The following is a 22,119-nucleotide window of genomic DNA, read 5'->3' as shown; positions in this document are numbered from 1 at the left end:
TCAAGCAAAGTTCTTCATTACCACTCTTCAAGAAAAATCCTGATGAGTGGATGGGAAATAGGAAATACACCCCGGAGAACACTTCTGTGTCTCTGCTCGACAGTGGCACAGGAAAATAACTTTCTTGGGTGGTGTAAGCTGGGGAACCTTGTTGGCTAGGCTTACGTAGGCCCTTGGGCCAATAGCCTAGTACCTACCTATGAACCTATGAACCTAGGAACCTAAGAAGGTAGCAATTCTTAATTCTACCATACAAATAAGCCTTCAATGTGTCCCAAAGTATAGTATCTATTACTTCACCATTATTATTGATTTCAAGAAACATGTTCAATTCAGTTTTAAATGAGTCTTTAAACCCTTTAATATTTATTATGTAGGCTGGAATTCTTTGCCAGAATATTAATTTTTCATTTTTCATATTGACATTAAAGAAAAAGGCGTTATGATCAGATAGTGGATATGACATTATTATTACAACATCATCTATTTTGGAATACAAACTATTTGAAACAAAGACCTTATCTATATATGCTTGGGTTCCAAATCTAAAGGAATGATGAGTATAACTGCGAGAATTTGCTAATTTTAAGTTTTATATATATATATATATATATATATATATATATATATATATATATATATATATATATATATATATATATATATATATATATATATATATATATATATATATATCCCTGAGATTTATTGAAGAAAGAAAATTATTTAGTTTTTAGATTGTGGAGTTATTTTACATTTATTAACTCTGGAAGTGTCTCTATTTGCTAATAAACAATTAAAATCCCCAGCCATAATTATTTCACCCCTAGCATGCAAAGTAATTATATCAATGTATTTATTCACCAATTTAGTTCCCAATCCAGGCATCCATTAGGGATTAACTACAGTATAGCATTTTCTATTGATTTCTAATACCACCAAACATAACATTCCTTCTTTATCAGAGAATGTATTTATAATTTATGCCATATTTGAATTTGGAGAATTAATTCTACCATACAAATAAGCCTTCAATGTGTCCCAAAGTATAGTATCTATTACTTCACCATTATTATTGATTTCAAGAAACATGTTCACTTCAGTTTTAAATCAGTCTTTAAACCCTTTAATATTTATTATGTAGGCTGGAATTCTTTGCCAGAATATTAATTTTTCATTTTTCATATTGACATTAAAGAAAAAGGCGTTATGATCAGATAGTGGATATGACATTATTATTACAACATCATCTATTTTGGAATACAAACTATTTGAAACAAAGACCTTATCTATATATGCTTGGGTTCCAAATCTAAAGGAATGATGAGTATAACTGAGAGAATTTGCTAATTTTAAGTTATATATATATATATATATATATATATATATATATATATATATATATATATATATATATATATATATATATATATATATATATATATATATATATATATATCTCCCTGAGATTTATTGAAGAAAGAAAATTATTTAGTTTTTAGATTGTGGAGTTATTTTACATTTATTAACTCTGGAAGTGTCTCTATTTGCTAATAAACAATTAAAATCCCCAGCCATAATTATTTCACCCCTAGCATGCAAAGTAATTATATCAATGTATTTATTCACCAATTTAGTTCCCAATCCAGGCATCCATTAGGGATTAACTACAGTATAGCATTTTCTATTGATTTCTAATACCACCAAACATAACATTCCTTCTTTATCAGAGAATGTATTTATAATTTATGCCATATTTGGAGAATTTTTCCACAATATAAGGGTACCTCTTCTTTTATTTTTGTAACAAAAGTCTGCAAGTACAGTATAGCCATTAAAAGATGTTTTATCTAGATATTTTTTCAATAAATGAGTCTCCTGCAGAAAAATTATTTGCACTTTATGCATTTTAATAAACTTAAGCAAACCTGCTCTTTTTATATTATTATTTAAGCCATTAACATTAAGTGATAAACACTTATAAGTTAGCATATGAGCAAAGTAATTTTTAAAAATTCTGTAACATGCTTTTTATATAGTAGTTGGAAATAACTTCTTAAATATTTTACCATGCATGAAACAAAGAATTTGACTATTAACTTCTGAAACATATTTCTATATACAGGACCGACCAGTAAAATACAAACAGCGGAAAACTGAGCCTCCAACACACAGTTTCAAATGTAGAAACAGTTTAAAGCGCTGGAAGGTTAATACTCTTCCTCAGAATGAAAAGAAAACAAAACGATCAAGCTCAATACTATTTAAACTTTAATGTCATGATTCTCATTATTTTTGTAACAAAAGTCTGCAAGTACAGTATAGCCATTAAAAGATGTTTTATCTAGATATTTTTCAATAAATGAGTCTCCTGCAGAAAATTATTTGCACTTTATGCATTTTAATAAACTTAAGCAAACCTGCTCTTTTTATATTATTATTTAAGCCATTAACATTAAGTGATAAACACTTATAAGTTAGCATATGAGCAAAGTAATTTTTTAAAATTCTGTAACGTGCTTTTTATATAGTAGTTGGAAATAACTTAAATATTTTACCATGCATGAAACAAAGAATTTGACTATTAACTGAAACATATTTCTATATACAGGACCGACCAGTAAAATACATGCGGAAAACTGAGTAACACACAGTTTCAAATGTAGAAGAACAAGTTTATTGCGCTTTGGAAGGTTAATACTTTCCTCAGAATGAAAAGAAAACAAACACGAATGCAAGCTCAATACTATTTAAACTAATTAATGTCAATTGATCTATTCATTAATTCAGTAAAACAATGTTCCAGCAACCTAATGATACTTTTATTTCAATACGACTGCCATTATTAGACATAGATTAACAATACATTTATAAATCTTTTGTGTTATTTAAATATAGAAATTTGTTCATTTAATTCTACAAAATGGTCATTTGCCAATACAACTCTCCATTTCAGTTGAATCTGCCAAGGACCTAAGTATCATCCACTTGTTTCAGTACAAAAAGGAAACTGGTGGCTTGGATGCTTAATAATGTAATTTTGTCTATAGTATATTTTTCTAGGATTAAATGAACAAATTTTATAACATCTATTTTAAGGAAATTATTAAAAAGATAGTTTATAAGGCATAATATTTATTTAATCTAATTTGTCATTGAAAAGATGTATTTTGCAGTATTGTATTCTTGCATTTTTTGAGTTACAAAGTAATTGTATTTAGCTAAGTAAACCCTGGTTTGACATTGTGTATTTTACCTAATTGCTGTTGACAATTTATATTATATATCATTTATTTGCATATTAATGATCAGCAAAGAAACATGAGTTTTTACTATACACTACGTTTACATGCTTGTTTATAAGCATTTAATGTTTTTATATTTAATTTAGAGGGTTTTTTTGTGTTTTACCATGCATCGTTTTATTGAAATAAGTATGTATCATTAGGTTGCTGGGCAACACTTGTTTTACTGAATTAATGAATGAGAGCGATCACCTGACATTAATTAGTTTAAATAGTATTCATTCTGCTTTGTTTTCTTTTCATTCTGAGGAAGGACATTAACCCTGAAAAGCGCTTAATAAACTTGTTCTTCTACATTTGAAACTGTGTGTTGGAGGCTCAGTTTTCCGCTGTTTATATTTCTATATACAAAAACATACATGGAACTTAAAGTTCCAGGTTTGATTAAATTATTCATCAAACCACCCACAATCCACAACTTACACACCAAATACATTATTTTCAGCAGCCACCTTACATGTTGAATAATAGCATCAACAGAACATTTGTGATTGTATAGTTACCCAATGTAAATCAGCTATAAATGTATATGTTTACTAAACATGTTAGAACCTAGATAAATACAAAACACATTTAACTACTCTGGGATGGAACATAAAGTGAGCAGGAAATACTAGAATTAAACATTAACTTTGTGATTTACATATATCCATACCAAGTGTGGTTGATCGTGTTTATATTATGATTACTTAGTAGTTTCTGTATTCCTGTTGTTTCTATATAGTTGCACCAGTGTGTACGGTGGGTATATTATTTTTACTAAGTGCCATAGGCAGAATGAATCTTATTTAATCAGCATCAATATGAGGACCATAGCATAAAGCTAGCAAAATGTATATGTGAGATTGTGAAATAAGACTTTCTTATACTCCAGTGACCACCATCTGATTATATATTTGAAAACAAGGAGACATACATTGTTATGATTATCACTACTTGTTCTGCTAAACCATGAGACCTCCAAGGCAAAAATGCACTCAACAGTATAGCAGCAACCTAATGATACATACTTTTTCAATACGATGCATGGTAAACACAACCTCTAAATTAAATATAAAACATTAAATGTATAAACAAGCATGTAGCGTAGTGTATATAAACTCATGTTTCTTTGCTGATGTTCAAATATATATATAAATTGTCAACAGCAATTAGGTAAATACACTGTCAATAGGGTTTACTTACAATTACTTCAAAGATGTTTTATCTAGATATTTTTTCAATAAATGAGTCTCCTGCAGAAAAATTATTTGCACTTTATGCATTTTAATAAACTTAAGCAAACCTGCTCTTTTTATATTATTATTTAAGCCATTAACATTAAGTGATAAACACTTATAAGTTAGCATATGAGCAAAGTAATTTTTAAAAATTCTGTAACATGCTTTTTATATAGTAGTTGGAAATAACTTCTTAAATATTTTACCATGCATGAAACAAAGAATTTGACTATTAACTTCTGAAACATATTTCTATATACAAAAACAAGAAAATATAAAACTCACCTAAATGTTATAAACAAGCATGTACTAGTGTATAGTAAAAACTCATGTTTCTTTGCTGATCTTAATATGCAAATAAATATATAATTGTCAACAACAATTGTAAAATACACAATGTCAAACCATTTACTTGCTTCAATTACTTCTGTGTGCAATAACTCAACAGTTTCAAGCCCCTATTAGAAAACAGCTTGCCCAGTATATAATGCCTTATAAACTGCCTCAATAGGAGGTTAATACCAGTGATTTCCTCCAAATTAGATTAAAAGAAAACAAACAGATGGCTCAATACTATTTACTAATTAATGTCAGATGGCTCTCATTCATTATTCAGTAAAACAAGTTTGCCCAGCAACCTATGATGATACATACTTATTTCAATCGATGCATGGTAAAACACACCTCTAAATTAAATATAAAACATTAAATGCTTATAAACAAACATATAGCAAAGTGTATAGTATCATGTTTCTTTGCTGATCATTAATAAAATAAATGATATATAATATAAATTGTCACAGCAATTGGGTAAAATACCTGTCACAAACCAGGGTTTACTTAGCTTGTACATTGCTAATAACTCAAAATGCAAGAAATGCAATGTAAATACATCTTTTCAATGACAAATTAGATTAAATAAATATTATTTATAAACTATCTTTTAATGCAATTTCCTTAAAATATGTTATAGAAATTTGTTCATTTAATCCTGGAGAAAATGGGCCGCCTTGTTTTGACAACTCCCATTTCAGTTGAATCTTGGGACCACTAAAACATCCACTTGTTTCAGTACAAAAAACTGAAACTGGTGGCTTGGATGCTTAATAATGTGGCAAGCTAAAGCATTAGTAGGCCCATTTTTCTCCAGGATTAAATGAACAAATTTTTATAACATCTATTTTAAGGAAATAGTTATAAAATAATATTTAATCTATTGCAGTATTGTTTATTTGTATATTTGCTGAAAATTATTATAAATTATGATCAACACATTTTATGTTAATTGAAAGTTTTTGTTTAAATAATATACTGCTGAACACATTTAATGTTAATAGCTGTTATTAGTTAATAATTTATTCTCATTCTGCATTTTTCTATCTGTTCTATTCTATAATACAAAAACATGGAACTTAAAGTTCCAGGTTTGATTTTATTCATCAAACCACCCACAATACAACACCAAAGGCTGCATTGCATGAATAACACATGAACTTTTTTGTATATTTGGAACCTAGATAAATTAAAAATTTGTTCAGCTGTCTTTTTAATGAATTTCCTTAAAATAGATGTAGAAATTTGTTCATTTAATCCTGGAGAAAATGGGCCGCCTATTTGTACATGCTCCTCCATTTGTTGAATCTTGCCAAGGACCTACAAGTGATCATCCATGTTTCAGTACTCTGAAACTGGTGGCTTGGATGCTTAATAGTGGCAGCTAAAGCATTAGTAGGCATTTTCTGGATTAAATGAATACATATATTTTAATATTTTTGTGTTGTCATTGAAGTTTACAAATTGCATGTGCATTTTGAGTTATAAAATTGTATTTAAATAAATGACTGTGTCCTACAGTGCTGTTGTTGCATGATCAGAACATGATTTTAGTACTATTTGTTTTATATTTTTTTGTGTTTTACCATGCATCGTTTATTGAAAGAATACTGGTTACTGTGTTTGTGAATTATCCACTTAATTTAACATTGACACTGTTTTTTTCATTCAATATTAACTTGGCGCTGAACTTCTTTGAAACTGTGTGTTAATTCCGCTGTTCTATTTCTATATACAAAAACATACATGGAACTTAAAGTTCCAGGTTTGATTAAATTATTCATCAAACCACCCACAATCCACAACACACAAATACATTATTTTCAGCAGCCACCTTACATGTAGAATAATAGCATCAACAGAACATTTGTGATTGTATAGTTACCCAATGTAAATCAGCTATAAATGTATATGTTTACTAAACATGTTAGAACCTAGATAAATACAAAACACATTTAACTACTCTGGGATGGAACATAAAGTGAGCAGGAAATACTAGAATTAAACATTAACTTTGTGATTTACATATATCCATACCAAGTGTGGTTGATCGTGTTTATATTATGATTACTTAGTAGTTTCTGTATTCCTGTTGTTTCTATATATTTGCACCAGTGTGTAGAGTGGGTATGTTATTTTTACTAAGTGCCATAGGCAGAATGAATCTTATTTAATCAGCATCAATATGAGGACCATAGCATAAAGCTAGCAAAATGTATATGTGAGATTGTGAAATAAGACTTTCTTATACTCCAGTGACCACCATCTGATTATATATTTGAAAACAAGGAGACATACATTGTCATGATTATCACTACTTGTTCTGCTAAACCATGAGACCTCCAAGGCAAAAATGCACTCAACCACTGCAACACAGCACAAACCATAAGACATATAGCTCACCTACACAGTGTGCCCCTCAACCTAAGCCCCTAAGGCAAAACAGCTTGCCCAATGCAATAACAGGTTACTCAATAGTGAGGCACAGTGATGTCACCACACTAAGTTGAATAAGGAGAAGGTAACAATCAGCTGTCTATCAGGTGCCAAACCTGGAGAAAATGGGCCGCCGTCCTTATTTGCCAACACAACTCCTCCATTTCGAGTTGAATCTGCCAAGGACTGTAAGTAAGTATCATCCACTTGTTTCAGTACAAAAAACTGAAACTGGTGGCTTGGATGCTTAATAATGTGGCAAGCTAAAGCATTAGTAGGCCCATTTTTCTCCAGGATTAAATGAACAAATTTTTATAACATCTATTTTAAGGAAATTGGCATTAAAAAGATAGTTTATAAGGCATTAATATTTATTTAATCTAATTTGTCATTGAAAAGATGTATTTTGCAGTATTGCATTTCTTGCATTTTTTGAGTTATTGGAAGTAATTGTATTTAGCTAAGTAAACCCTGGTTTGACATTGTGTATTTTACCTAATTGCTGTTGACAATTTATATTATATATTATTTATTTGCATATTAATGATCAGCAAAGAAACATGAGTTTTTACTATACACTACGTTTACATGCTTGTTTATAAGCATTTAATGTTTTTATATTTAATTTAGAGGGTTTTTTTGTGTTTTACCATGCATCGTTTTATTGAAATAAGTATGCATCATTAGGTTGCTGGGCAACACTTGTTTTATTGAATTAATGAATGAGAGCGATCACCTGACATTAATTAGTTTAAATAGTATTGAGCTTGCATTCCGTGTTTGTTTTCTTTTCATTCTGAGGAAGGAGGGGTATTAACCCTTCCGAAAGCGCTTAATAAACTTGTTCTTCTACATTTGAAACTGTGTGTTGGAGGCTCAGTTTTCCGCTGTTTATATTTCTATATACAAAAACATACATGGAACTTAAAGTTCCAGGTTTGATTAAATTATTCATCAAACCACCCACAATCCACAACTTACACACCAAATACATTATTTTCAGCAGCCACCTTACATGTTGAATAATAGCATCAACAGAACATTTGTGATTGTATAGTTACCCAATGTAAATCAGCTATAAATGTATATGTTTACTAAACATGTTAGGAACCTAGATAAATACAAAACACATTTAACTACTCTGGGATGGAACATAAAGTGAGCAGGAAATACTAGAATTAAACATTAACTTTGTGATTTACATATATCCATACCAAGTGTGGTTGATCGTGTTTATATTATGATTACTTAGTAGTTTCTGTATTCCTGTTGTTTCTATATAGTTGCACCAGTGTGTACGGTGGGTATATTATTTTTACTAAGTGCCATAGGCAGAATGAATCTTATTTAATCAGCATCAATATGAGGACCATAGCATAAAGCTAGCAAAATGTATATGTGAGATTGTGAAATAAGACTTTCTTATACTCCAGTGACCACCATCTGATTATATATTTGAAAACAAGGAGACATACATTGTTATGATTATCACTACTTGTTCTGCTAAACCATGAGACCTCCAAGGCAAAAATGCACTCAACCACCGCAACACAGCACAAACCATAAGACATATAACTCACCTACACAGTGTGCCCCTCAACCTAAGCCCCTAAGGCAAAACAGCTTGCCCAGTACAATAATAACAGGTTACTCAATAGTGAGGCACAGTGATGTCCCACTCACTAAGTTGAATAAGGAGAAGGTAACAATCAGCTGTCTATCAGGTGCCAAACCAAACACATAAAAACACAAAGACATACTCGGAGGCTCTAATAAAAAACTTACCAAAACAACAGAGGCTCCCAAAGCAGACATCCAAAAATCCACCACCTCAAAACAAAACACATGCAACACATACTTCAATAAATCAGTGTGTCAACCAATCACAGCCCTTAAGGCCAAACACCTTGCCTGATACACTAGTAATAGGTGACTCTATAGTCAGACACACTGATGTCCCGCTGACCAGGCTGAACAAGGAGAAGGTGACTGTGAGCTGCCTATCGGGAGCTAGGATCCGCCACATAACACACGCACTCAGGTCGCTCCACAACAAGTACAAATATGACTCCGTCATTGTCCATGCTGGTGTGAATGACCTGAGACGTACCTCCCTGGACTACATGAAAAGATACATAGAGGAGCTCTCCGATTATGTAGCCCAGGCTGGTATGACCCTGACCCTGAGCAGCATCTTGCATTCACCAAGAATGATACCACAATACAAAGACAAGATGATCAGCTTCAACAATTGGCTCAAGTACTGGTGTCATTCTAAGGGGATCCAATGTCTGTCTGCCTGGGATGACATGTTTGACAAGCCACGCTGCTTCGCAAGGGATGGCTTACACCTGTCACCACTGGGCTTCCGGATATTGGCTAAGGCTCTTGCCACCCCCATAGTGCCTTTTTTAGGCAAGGCTCAAAAGACAAACCCACCTCCTTAGAAAACAAAATGGAAAAACTAAGGGTAATGCTGCTCAACGCCAGAAGTCTAAATCTCAAGATGCAGGCACTTGATGCACTCCTCAGCATGGAGAACATCGACGTCTGTGCAGTAACTGCAACCTAGTTCAAGACTCCTGAGAGCACCCCAGCGCTACCAGGCTATACCTCGTATCATGCTTTTCGGCCCCAAAACCCGGGCTGAACCACAAAGGGAGGGGAGTGTCCATATTCATCAAGGACACCCACACCTCCAGGTTAGTAGCAACACATGAAGCATCAGAGACCATACAGGTGCAACTAACCATAGGCAAAACTGCTATACAACTGGTAGCATGTTACAGACCACCCTCCCAATCTCAAGAACCCCACTCAGCCTTCCTGAAGACATTGGAGGATATGAATGTATCACAAAATACCATCATACTGGGAGACTTCAATAACCCAAACATAGATTGGGTACATTATTCTAGCCCTAATACCCTAGCCCAAAGGTTCCTGGAATTCATAAATTCAAATGCACTGAACAACTAGTCACCTCCCACTAGGGGAGATAATATACTAGACCTGATCATCACAAACATGGGGACAAAATGCTCCACACTGGAAGTATACCCCTCACTAGTGAGATCTGACCACAAACTAATCACCCTGGATATACATATCCCACCTCCACCCCCAGCACAAAAGACCACAGTAAAAAACTTCTCAAAAGCAGACTTCACTCTTCTTAAGACTGAGATGGTATCCTTTAAGCCCATGGTGCCAGTGGATACCACATCCCACAATGCCGAATCCTTCACAAATGCTTTCTATGGACATCTCCAAGAATGCATGGATCATGCAATCCCAAACAAATCCAAGTCCCTCTCCACCAAAGGTAAGCGTCCTGTCTGGTGGACCTCAGCCATAAAGAAATTGTATAACAAAAGAAGGAAGCTACTGCACGACAGAGCAAAATCCCATGAAGGGAAGACATCTCTGATCAACATTAGCAGAAAACTACGTTCTCTCATAAAAACATCCAAGGCCAACTTTGAGAGAAAAATCGCTATGACACTAAAGATAACCACAAAGCCTTCTTCAGCTATGTTAGAAACCTGAGCGGAAACCCTCAGATATGCTCAGAGTTGGTTCACAACAACAAAAAATACACTGAACCCACAGATATTGCCAACATTCTGGCTGACAGGTTCAGTGCAAATTTCTCCCCTCCTTCACCCCCAAAAGAAGAAATACTTATCCCAGCTGAATGTAATCTCCCTGTCATCTCAGATGTCCAAGTGAGAACCGCCCTAAACAAAGCAAAAAACACAGCATCAATGGGACCTGACGGTATCCCGGGTTGCGTGTTACGTGAACTCCAAGAGGAGCTAAACCCACACATAAAAATGCTATTTAACCTTAGCCTTACTTCGGGATATGTATCTGAACACTGGCGTACAGCAACAGCGGTCCCACTCCACAAGGGGGGGTGCCTCTACAGACCCTGGAATCAACCGCCCCATAAGCTTAACCAGCCTGGTCTGCAAAGCTATGGAAAGAATCATTATGAAACTCATAAACAGAGACATAGGGGACCTACAGACACTTGACCCCACCCAGTTTGGTTTTGTAAAGGGCAGATCCTGCCTTTTAAACCTGGTTGACTTTTTCGAAACAGTCACTAGAGCCATTGATGAGGGCAAAGCAGTCCATACAGCATACCTGGACTTGGCTAAGACCTTCAACACAATACCCCACTCAGGCATCATAGATAAGCTCAACAGCTTAAAAGTAAACCCTTATGTCACTAGATGGGTTGCAAACTGGCTAAAGGACAGAACCCATAAAGTTAAAATCGCTGGAGCAATGTCAGACTCAAAGCCAGTCACAAGTGGTGTCCCACAGGGATCTGTCCTGGGACCCCTCTTGTTCGGCATTTATTTCTCAGATGTTAAAGCAAACATGGGAGGGCTGTGGCTGACAAAGTTCGCAGATGACTGCAAACTAGGCACCATAGTCGATACACCAGCAGACACACACATCCTACAAAAAGGCCTCACAGAAACGGACAACTGGTGCCGGAGTCACGGCCTTAAACTAAATGCCAAAAAATGTATAGTCATCCCTTTGTAAAACAAAGTACCCACAAATTATCACATAGACAGCAACCCACTGAGTACGGAAAAAGTAATCAGAGACCTAGGGACCCAAGTCGACAGCGACCTCTCATTTGACACCCACGTTGCCAAAGTGATTAGAAAAACATTCTACCTTGCACATCTCATCATGAAGGGATTCACATCCAGATCCAAGGATGTCATTGTACCCCTATATTCCTCCCTCATCAGACCCATGATTGAGTACAATGCCCCATTTGGTATGTACCTCACAGAGACCACAAAAGTACCTCACCAAGAGGATCAAGGGTCTCCAACATATGTCTTATTCTGCCAGATTAAAGAAACTTCAGCTCTATTCAGTAGCATACCACCTGCTCAGAGGTGATCTCTGCCTGACGTACAAGGCCATGTCCAATCAGGATCTGATGGACGTGCTCCACCTCAAAAAATCCAAATCCATCAGGACCACGAGAGCTAAAGACTTAAACCTCGGCACAAGTATGAATAGGACATGCTGGAGGGATAGATTCATAACCCGGAGGCTTCCCATGCTTTGGAACAAGATCCCAGTTCGTATTAGGCAGAGCCCCTCACTGACTCTCTTCAAGAAAAATCTTGATGAGTGGATGGGAGATCGTAAGTTTACCCCAGGGGTCACATCTGTGTCACTGCTAGACAGGGGCACAGTAAACTAATTCTATTATATAAGGGGACCTTCATTGTGTCACTACTAGACAGAGGCAAAGTATTCTAAATTTATTCTGTACATTTTTTGTACCATTTCATGGGGTGGCACAATGATGTCCCACTCACTAAGTTGAATAAGGAGAAGGTAACAATCAGCTGTCTATCAGGTGCCAGAATCTGACACATAACACACACACACTCAGGTCACTTCACAAGAAGTACAAGTATGACTCTGTCATTGTCCACATGGGTATGAATGACCTGAGATGCACCTTCCTGGACTACATGAAAACAGACAAGGTGAACCTCTTGGATTATGTGGTCCAGGCAGGTATGACCCTAGCCCTCAGCAGCATCCTACCATTGCCTGGAATGATACCACAGTACAAACAAAAAAATGATTGACTTCAACAATTGGCTAAGTTTCTGGTGTCATTCTAAGGGGATCCAGTATCTGTCTGCTTGGGATGACATGATTGGCAGAACTCGATGCTTTGCCAGAGATGGCCTGCATCTGTCACCCCTTGGTTTCCAGGTACTGGCTAAGGCTCTTGCCACCCTTATAGGTGGTGTTTTAAAGACCAAATTACCACTGTAACAGCTGTAAATAAATGTAATCTGAGGGTCATGCTGCTCAATGCTAGTAGTCTAAATCTCAAGATGCACTCACTCGAAGCACTGCTCAAAATGGAGAACATCGACATTTGTGCTGTAACGGAGACCTGGTTTAAAGCAGCAGAAAGTACCCCTGTGCTGCCAGGCTATAACTCATTCCACACCTTTCAGCCCCAGAACATGGACCGAAGCTCCAAAGGCAGTGGTGTCTCCATATTCATAAAGGATATGCACACCTCCAGACTAGTAGCCCAGCATAAAGGCATCTGAGATACTCCAGGTATAACTAACATTGGGAAGGATAGCGATTCAGGTCATAGCCTGCTATATGGAGTGCATCATCATGGACCTAATTTACAAGGATATAGGGAATCTTCAAACTCTAGATCCCACATAATTTGGTTTTGTGAAAGGTAGATCATGCCTACTCAACCTGGTTGACTTCTTTGAGTCAGTCACCAGAGCAGTGGATGAAGGTAAGGCAGTTCATACAGCCTCCCTCAATCTGACAAGGCCTTTGATACCATTCCTCACTCAGCAATTATTGATAAACTCAGTAAATTAGGCATCAACCCCTATATTGTTAGGTGGGTTGCAAACTGGCTCACAGATAGAACCCACAGTGTGAAAGTAGCAGACTCCAAGTCAGACTGATGACCAGTCATGAGTGGAGTCCCACAGGGATCGGTCCTGGGTCCTCCCTGTTTGGCATCTACTTCTCAGAAGTCCAGGCTAACTCAGAGGGACTCTGGCTGACCAAATTTGCAAACAACTGCAAGCTAGGAGCCATTATTAGCTCCCCAAGTGATGCAGACATCCTACAGAAAGGCCTCACTGAGACCAATGACTGGTGTCAAAACCATGGGCTTAAGCTTAATGCCAAAAAATGCGAAGTCATCCCCTTTGGGAAAAACTCAGTTTCCACTAATTACCACATCGATGGGAGCCCACTGAACACTGAAGGTGTTATAAGAGATCTGGGGACACAGGTTGACAGCAACCTCTCTTTCGACCACCACATTGTCACTGTGGTCAGAAAGTACTTCTATGTGGCAAATCTCATTACCAAGGGTTTTGCATCCAGGAAGAAAGAGGCCATTATTTCTCTCTACTTTTCCCTCATTAGATCAATCATAGAGTATAATGCCCCATTTGGCATGTACCTCACTAGACAGCTGCAACAGTTGAAGAAGCCACAAAAGTACCTCACGAAGAGGATCCTAGGCCTTAAACACATGTCCTACATGGACAGATTCAAAAAACTCCAGCTATTCTCTGTCTCATAGGTTCATAGGTTCATAGGTAGGTACTAGGCTATCGGCCCAAGGGCCTACATAAGCCTAGCCAGCAAGGTACCATAGCTTACACCACCCAAGAAAGTTATTTTCCTGTGCCTCTGTCCAGCACAGACACAGAAGTGATCTCCGGGGTGTATTTCCTATTTCCCATCCACTCATCAAGATTCTTCTTCAAGAGTGCTAATGAAGAACTTTGCTTGACATAGATGGGTAGCTTGTTCCAGAGTATAGGAAGTCTCTGGGACAGGAACCTATCCCTCCAGCATGTCCTGTTTATTGTGGTGACAAGGTTTAGGTCCCTAGAGTGTGTAGCTTGGAGGGATGGGATTTCTTTAGGTGTAGCATGTCCAACAGCTCTGGGTTTGACATAGCTTTATATGTTAGGCAGAGATCACCTCGGTGTAGGCGATATGCTATGGAGTAAAGCTGGAGTTTTTTGAGGCGGTCAGTGTAGGGCATTTGTTTGAGGCCAGTAATCCTCTTTGTGAGGTACTTCTGTGGCCTTTCCAGCAGCTGCAGATGTCTTGTGAGGTACATGCCAAAAGGGGTGTTGTACTCTATAATGAGTCTAATGAGTGACAAGTAGAGTGGAACAATGACCTCTATTTTCTTGGATGAGAACCCTTTTATGATGAGGTGTGCCACGTAGAAGGACTTCCTGACTACTGTGGCAATGTGACTATCAAAGGAGAGATATCGTCTACTAAGAGGCAATCTCTGATTGACTTATAAAGCCATGTCTGACCCAGCTCTGTTAGGAATGTTACAGCTAAAGAAATCCCAATCCCTCTGCACCACATGCTCCGGAGAACTCAACCTCATTACCATAATCAACAGAACATGCCGGAGGGACAGGTTCATAACCCAGAGACTACCCATGCTCTGGAATAGACTTCCCACATGTGTCAAGCAGAGCACCTCACTAGCCCTCTTTAAGTGAAATCTTGATGAGTGGATGGGTAATAGAAAGTTCACCCCGGGGATCACTCCAGTGGATCTACTTGATAGAGGCACTGGAAACTAACAAAGGGTGGCACAATGCCAGGGCACTTCTATAGGCTAGGCTTGCAAAGGCCCCAGGGCCATTAGCCTAGTACACACTTATGAACCTATGAACCTATGAAAGATCTTGTTCTATTTGGTCATTACCATCCATGCAGGTCAAGTATCAAATTAATATCTAGCTCAAACATTACTGATATAATTTCAGTCGTTTTGTAGATCAATTGTCTAGTAAACCGCAAACAATAACAGTATAGCATTTTATCATCTTCACATGATGCACTAAATGATAGGCTAAGCAACCTTGAAAAGAAGGAAAAAGTAACCTTGACCTTGAACACACATCCTGGAATCTTAGCTATATCATAATAAGCAAGCATATGGCTATAAGAATATATTTAGGACAATAAAGCGAATATATCTGGCAAACAAAAGAATTAGAGGTATATGAACATGCCCACCCAGCAAACTTAATTAAATAAATGAATAGAACATGGGGGAAAAAAAGCTTTGCAACAAATAGGCAATGAAAAATGTTACTGTACAATTCAATTACTAAAAATAATTAAGGTAATACATTTGAAATTTTCTGTGTCTTCAGTTATACCCCTCAGCTTTTTCAAGAAGTCTGCCCAAACCAATGGCAATGAATGGACAAATACCCAAAATCATAGAATCGTTTCTTTTTTTTTCTTTTCCTTCCCCTCCCCTCCTCTCCTTCCTCCCCTTTTCCTCTTTCTTCCCCTCTTTCCTTTAGAAAAGGTCATCATTACTTAATTAACATGTTAATAAAACAGTAGAGCATTAGGTTACAACAGTATACATTTTTTTTAACTATATCCATGAAACTGTAATATACATTTTTTATTAACTGATGATAGCTCTCAATGACTTTGCAGGAAATCATACAATCTGTATGAAAAAAAATCCCACACAATTCCCTTTGCTATAAAGCATTTGACAACATTAACTCTAAATACCAGTGGAACACCATATAGTGTTAGTAGTTGTTTTGAATGGAGCTTGTCTTTAAAACTTTTACAATGTTTTCAAGCTGTACTGTACCAGTTTGGAACTTTCTGTCTGTCAATCTACTCATTTAGCAAACTATACATCTTAATCTATATTTTCAACAGTCATTTTTAATACCTTTTAACATATGAAATTGCTGTACTAGGTTTCAAAAATAGAGTAAGATCCTGTATTGCTATAAATAACATTAAAATAAGAGGCAAACAGTGTTCAGGAGCAAAATATTACTGATAAGTCTTTCTCTTCTCTTCTTTCGCTCCCCTCCCTTCCCATTCCTGCCCTATCAGATACCATGTTGGTAGTCCAGTGCTTCTTGTTGTCATAATCTTCGTAGGTTATTTTATTTTACTTTCTTTCATTAAATGTCTCTTTTAGCTCCACAGTTGCATAGTAGATATCTACAAAGTTGTAATTATAGCCCTGTGACCTTTCTGGTTTAGTTTCTGTTAGCGTTTTAAGATTCTAGGCGTACAATACAGGGCTAAAGGTCACCAGTTGATTTTACACAGTGCTAACGGCTGTTGGTTGAGGCAGTCTCTTGTAGAGTGCTTCTAGCTTGGCTCATGAGTTCGAGGTCACCCAAAAAAGCATCAATATGTTATCAGGTGGGACAACAGGAGTCATATAGTGTTTAAAATCAAAAAAGAAGCTCGAGATGATGCCACACAAACCCCAAAAGCCGCACAAATGTATGGAAACAATGGTGTTATTTCATAGCCCACAGAATTACCAAAATGGGAAGTCCCAACAAACATCGGCACCACAAAACACTATCAGCCACCCAAATTACACAGAAAGACACCAACACACAAGACAGGACAAACCAATAGCAATCAAACCACTGACAAATCAACCCCAAAGAAAGAGAGAAAAAAAATAAAACCTCTCATCAGCAATGAGCACAACAAGCAAGATCCAAACCAAACATCCCACCCCCAATACAAATAGAGAAGCCAGAGAGAAAAGAAAGAGGAAAGAGAGAGAGAAGGAAAAAGAAAGAAAATAAATAAATAAATAAATAAATAAATTTTATATATATATATATATATATATATATATATATATATATATATATATATATATATAAATACATACATATGCACTTCTCTACCACCACCCCAACAGGTTATCATTATAAGGGCAACAACCTCCAAAGATTTCAAAATATTTGATTAAATCACCAGAACAATATTTATAATCATAGACACCTTTAGAAATCAAGTAAGCATTAATGTACTACCCCACCATTCACACACATGAAGAAAGTTTATCTACACCATATTAATAAACATTAGAATATTAAAAGATTTTAATAAAAATAAATGAAAAGAGGAAATAATAATAAATATCAAATATTACTATTTACATTATTGATTTTCCCCAGAGGTGAAGTTTAGAATTAGAATGTTTAAGATTAAAGAAATATATATTGAGTATGTCCAGTTTATTTCTCATTCAGTTTTTTTATTGGCTTATTCTTTCACAGTCCGTACATTTTTTGTTGCATATCTCTTCAGATATTGTGCAGCCCAATCCATATCTTCTGTCTCAGATAAAAGGTTTTTCTTTTGAACAAAACCCATAGCTTCTTGTAAAGAATTAAAGATCTTCTCTTCATCAGGAAAATATATTTTTATCCTGGCCGGGAATAACACAAGCTTTTATGTTAAATTTTTTGAGGGATTTTATCAAGGGAACACATTCCTTTCTTTTGGTAATAGCAGAAGAGGTGTAGTCATTATCAAAATGAATGTTTTTACCATTTATTTTGACAGGAGGATTAGACCAGACAGATTTTAATACCAAGTCCTTATCTTGAGTTTACAAACATCTAGCTATTATGGATCTGAGAGTAGAGGAATTATCACTTAAAGCTGGCTTTGACAAGGACTGATGAGCTCTTTCAATTCCAAATGAAAGAGATTCGGGCAGGTTTAAAACTGTAGGTAACCATTTATTTAGGAATTGTATCATGTTGTTGCTCTCTTCTTTTTCTGGTATTCCATAAATTCTTATGTTATTCCTCCTTGATCTTCCTTCTAAATCCTCTACTTTTTCTAGAAGTTTGTTATTCTGCTCCAGAAGAAATTCACACTCAGACAATCTGCCCTCAATGTCATTCACTGCTTCTTCCATAGAGGAAATTTGTTCAGCATGTTTTTTTGATTACCTCATTGAGTAGATCTAGTTGTTTACTGCTGTCTTGTTTCATCTTGTCAATTTTATTTTCTAGTTTGTCCATTTTAATTGAAAGTTCTTGGATATTTGTAATTATGGACTGTAATTCATTCTTCACTGCACTGCCTTGATGTGAGTTCTTCGAGTTACTCATGTCTGTATTACTTGTTGAAAACTTCTGACAGAAAAAGTAGAGAAAAAAAGATGCACCAACACTAAATTTGAAGAAAAAAACAAAAGAATGGATAACAATGTTCCTTCTGTTAAGTAGTTGAATTATTTTCTTTAAAAAAAGAAATAATATTTCCTGTCAGAATGATAGAAAATAGGCAGAGCTAAAATTCTAAGCTGTTAGCTGTTTGTCATCTTGGTCATGCCCCCTCCCTATAATGCATTTCTTGGTATTGCATTTTAAGCCATGACATTGGCATCAAGCATTTGTCTATTTTAGATCTTCCTGATGGGTGTTCTCATCTTGGGGGGATTCAATGCCTGATGTCAGTTTGCAATCATCTGCGAACTTGGTTAGCCAAAGCCATTTGACATTGACTTTGACATACCTTCTAACTCTGACGCCAAGCTTCAACCCTGTTATTGACATGACATCTCTTAAATAGTTACAGCGCATCCTTTGTGCTGAATGCTGTACATGGGTGTACATAGGTACACTGTATATTGGTTGTGTGCAGCTTTGGTGTATTATGACATGAGTAAACCTCCAGGAAAGTGTCTGCATATTTCCAGGGCTGTGTAAATTCATACAGCATATGTGGGTGCTCTTTAAGTCATGTTTCAGTCATGACCACCATGTTGTGTGTCATACCGCAGATAGCTACTTCTACCTCAATAAAGTGTCCCTCGAAGGAACAACTGCATTACATAGATAGATAGAGTAATAGTTAGAGATCAAGTCTGTGTCAAAAAAGAAAACCCAATTTGAAATAATTTAACAACTTAAGAATGTGAAAAAAGTAAAATGAATATACGCACTTAAGTTTCCTACTATTCTATTTGTATTGCAATACATATATTATGTAACTAAGCCCTTACATCTTAATTCTTTAAATAAAAATGGGGGGATTAAAAAGAGAAATCTTTCTCTAATTGCATGTATTTCCTAGTATTCATAAACACAATGCACAGATGCATGCCAGAATCATGCACACTGTATTTAGTATGATGCCAGAGACAGCTGCTATTGATAGACATGAATCACAGTAGTAATGAATGGTGTTTAAGAGCCTTTCCATTTTACAGAATGGCACACAGGAGTAATTAAGATCCTGATGTGTATTCAGGACACCTGTGTATGAGCTGGTAGGTATTGCTGTGTGGTGTGTTTATCCTACTTAGCATTACAATGTAAGGCACTTATGTACAGTACAGCCTGTCTTATCAAGTAGCTAAGCATAGCTCATTGGTAAACCATATTGTACTGTACGTAATTGCCTTACAATGCAATGCTGTGGTCTGTCATTATTCCTGACTGTGATTCATAAACAAATCACAGTAATTAGACATGAGAGTGGTCAATAGGCCAGTACCTTGTTTACGGTGCTGTATGAGTTCCCATTGATAAGAATTGCTAACATCATTGTCAGGAAACAAAACAAGGCAGTGGATTTGCTTGCATTGTAATGGACTATATTGCGAATAGAGATTTTCCTGCCAAGCAATGGCATTGGTGATTTTTTTTCTGGTTTTGCTTTGTTTTATTGTACTAGTATGATGCTCAACACAGTACAAACAGGGGAAAGGAATCACTACCCTTAATTGCACAAGTATGTGACTGTTGTCGTTGTTGTGTTGCAGCTGGCACCTTAATAGTACTGACTCTTTAAAGTGCATATTAGGGGGAATGGGGTGCTTTGCATATATAATCATATATAATCATAAGCATTATGGTTTCACAATAAAGCAAGACTGAGTACAAGATCTTGCCCCACTGTGTACTGATCTTTCTGAATTGGCAGGAGTTTGGTACAAGTAAATCTGTGCATCAGCCCCACCCCACCACTCACTAACATTTATAAATACCACCCGTTGCCATTACTCATTGGTAGATGACTCTGCAGTGATTTGTTGGAGTTTTCAGCCCACCATTATGTTTGTTGACCTGTCTTTACTATGTGATTTATGGGTGTCTAATCTTTCTGCATTGTGCACAATCTTTATTTTTTTATATGGAGAAATATCCTCTTAAATGTAGGCCAGAAAATCAATTCCGGTGACATTCCTGAGAATACAATCACCAGGTCAGCTAATGGTGAAACAAGCAGTCAGTGAACCACTAATATCTAAGAAGTATAAATATGATTCTTTTAAAGGGGCAACTCCTCTGCAACACATACCTTCACCTTCAATATGCTAACTCCACAGTCAAATAACTGATAAGAAAGTGCAAAAAGGAAATGTGCTCCCAAAATAATTGTGCTGGCATCATTAACAAGTGTGAACTGCACCTGTTATTCAAAAAAACAGTGCAGTACCTTCCAACCACACAAAAATAAATTAAACATCTCAAGCTCAGAACAACGCCAAACTACATTAAACATAAAAATATTAGTGTGTAGCCAAACTGAGAAAAACAATATAACTTTTATAAAAATACATTTTCTTAAATTCTCTTCCTCCCTCCCTTGTATAGGATAAAGTGTTAACAGATCTGATCAAATAAGTTCAAAAACCAATACATTTTGTCTCTGATTGTAAGCAGTATTTACATCTATGTATCCAAATTACATATTAAAAAAATAAATATATATGTGTGTGTGTGTGTGTGTGTGTGTGTGTGTGTGTGTGTGTGTGTATATATATATATATATATATATATATATATATAAATATATATATATATATATATATATATATAGATATAGATATGTATGTATATAAATAATCTAAATTTTTTTCTCTTCTCTTTCTCATTCTCAAAGCAGAAGACAGCATTTTCATAGTTTAGTGCCAAGATTCTTTAGCCATTGTGTCCGAAGAAGAAACAAATGCTAGCAAGCACGATACATTTAAACACATAAGTAAACTTTTCAAATGCCTTTACATTCTTTCTGGAAACAAGTTATTTCATGAAAAATGTAGGACTTCATGCTCTGCATATATCGTGAGATAATGGTATCATTTAATATTACAAATGTATTTATAGGGAAAGTCCAGGTCTAGCTGTTATGTCCTTCCACAGACTTTCCATTATTTTTAACATCAGTTTCCTACCACATAGGTTCATAGGTAGGTACTAGGCTATCAGCCCTAGGGCCTATACAAGCCCATCCAAAAAGGTACCCTGGCTTTTGCCACCCAAGAAAATAATTTTCCTGTGCCACTGTCGAGCAGAGCCACAGAAGTGATCCCCGGGGTGAATTTCTTATTTCCCATCAAATCAACAAGATTTTTCTTGAAGAGTGCTAATGAGGAGCTTTGTTTGATATAGATAGGTAGTTTATTCCAG

Source organism: Protopterus annectens, chromosome 7.part0, assembly GCF_019279795.1.
Source record: "Protopterus annectens isolate FY-2018-M chromosome 7.part0, PAN1.0, whole genome shotgun sequence".
Taxonomy (NCBI): Eukaryota; Metazoa; Chordata; order Ceratodontiformes; family Protopteridae; genus Protopterus; species Protopterus annectens.
Note: the sequence above shows the minus strand (reverse complement) of the source record.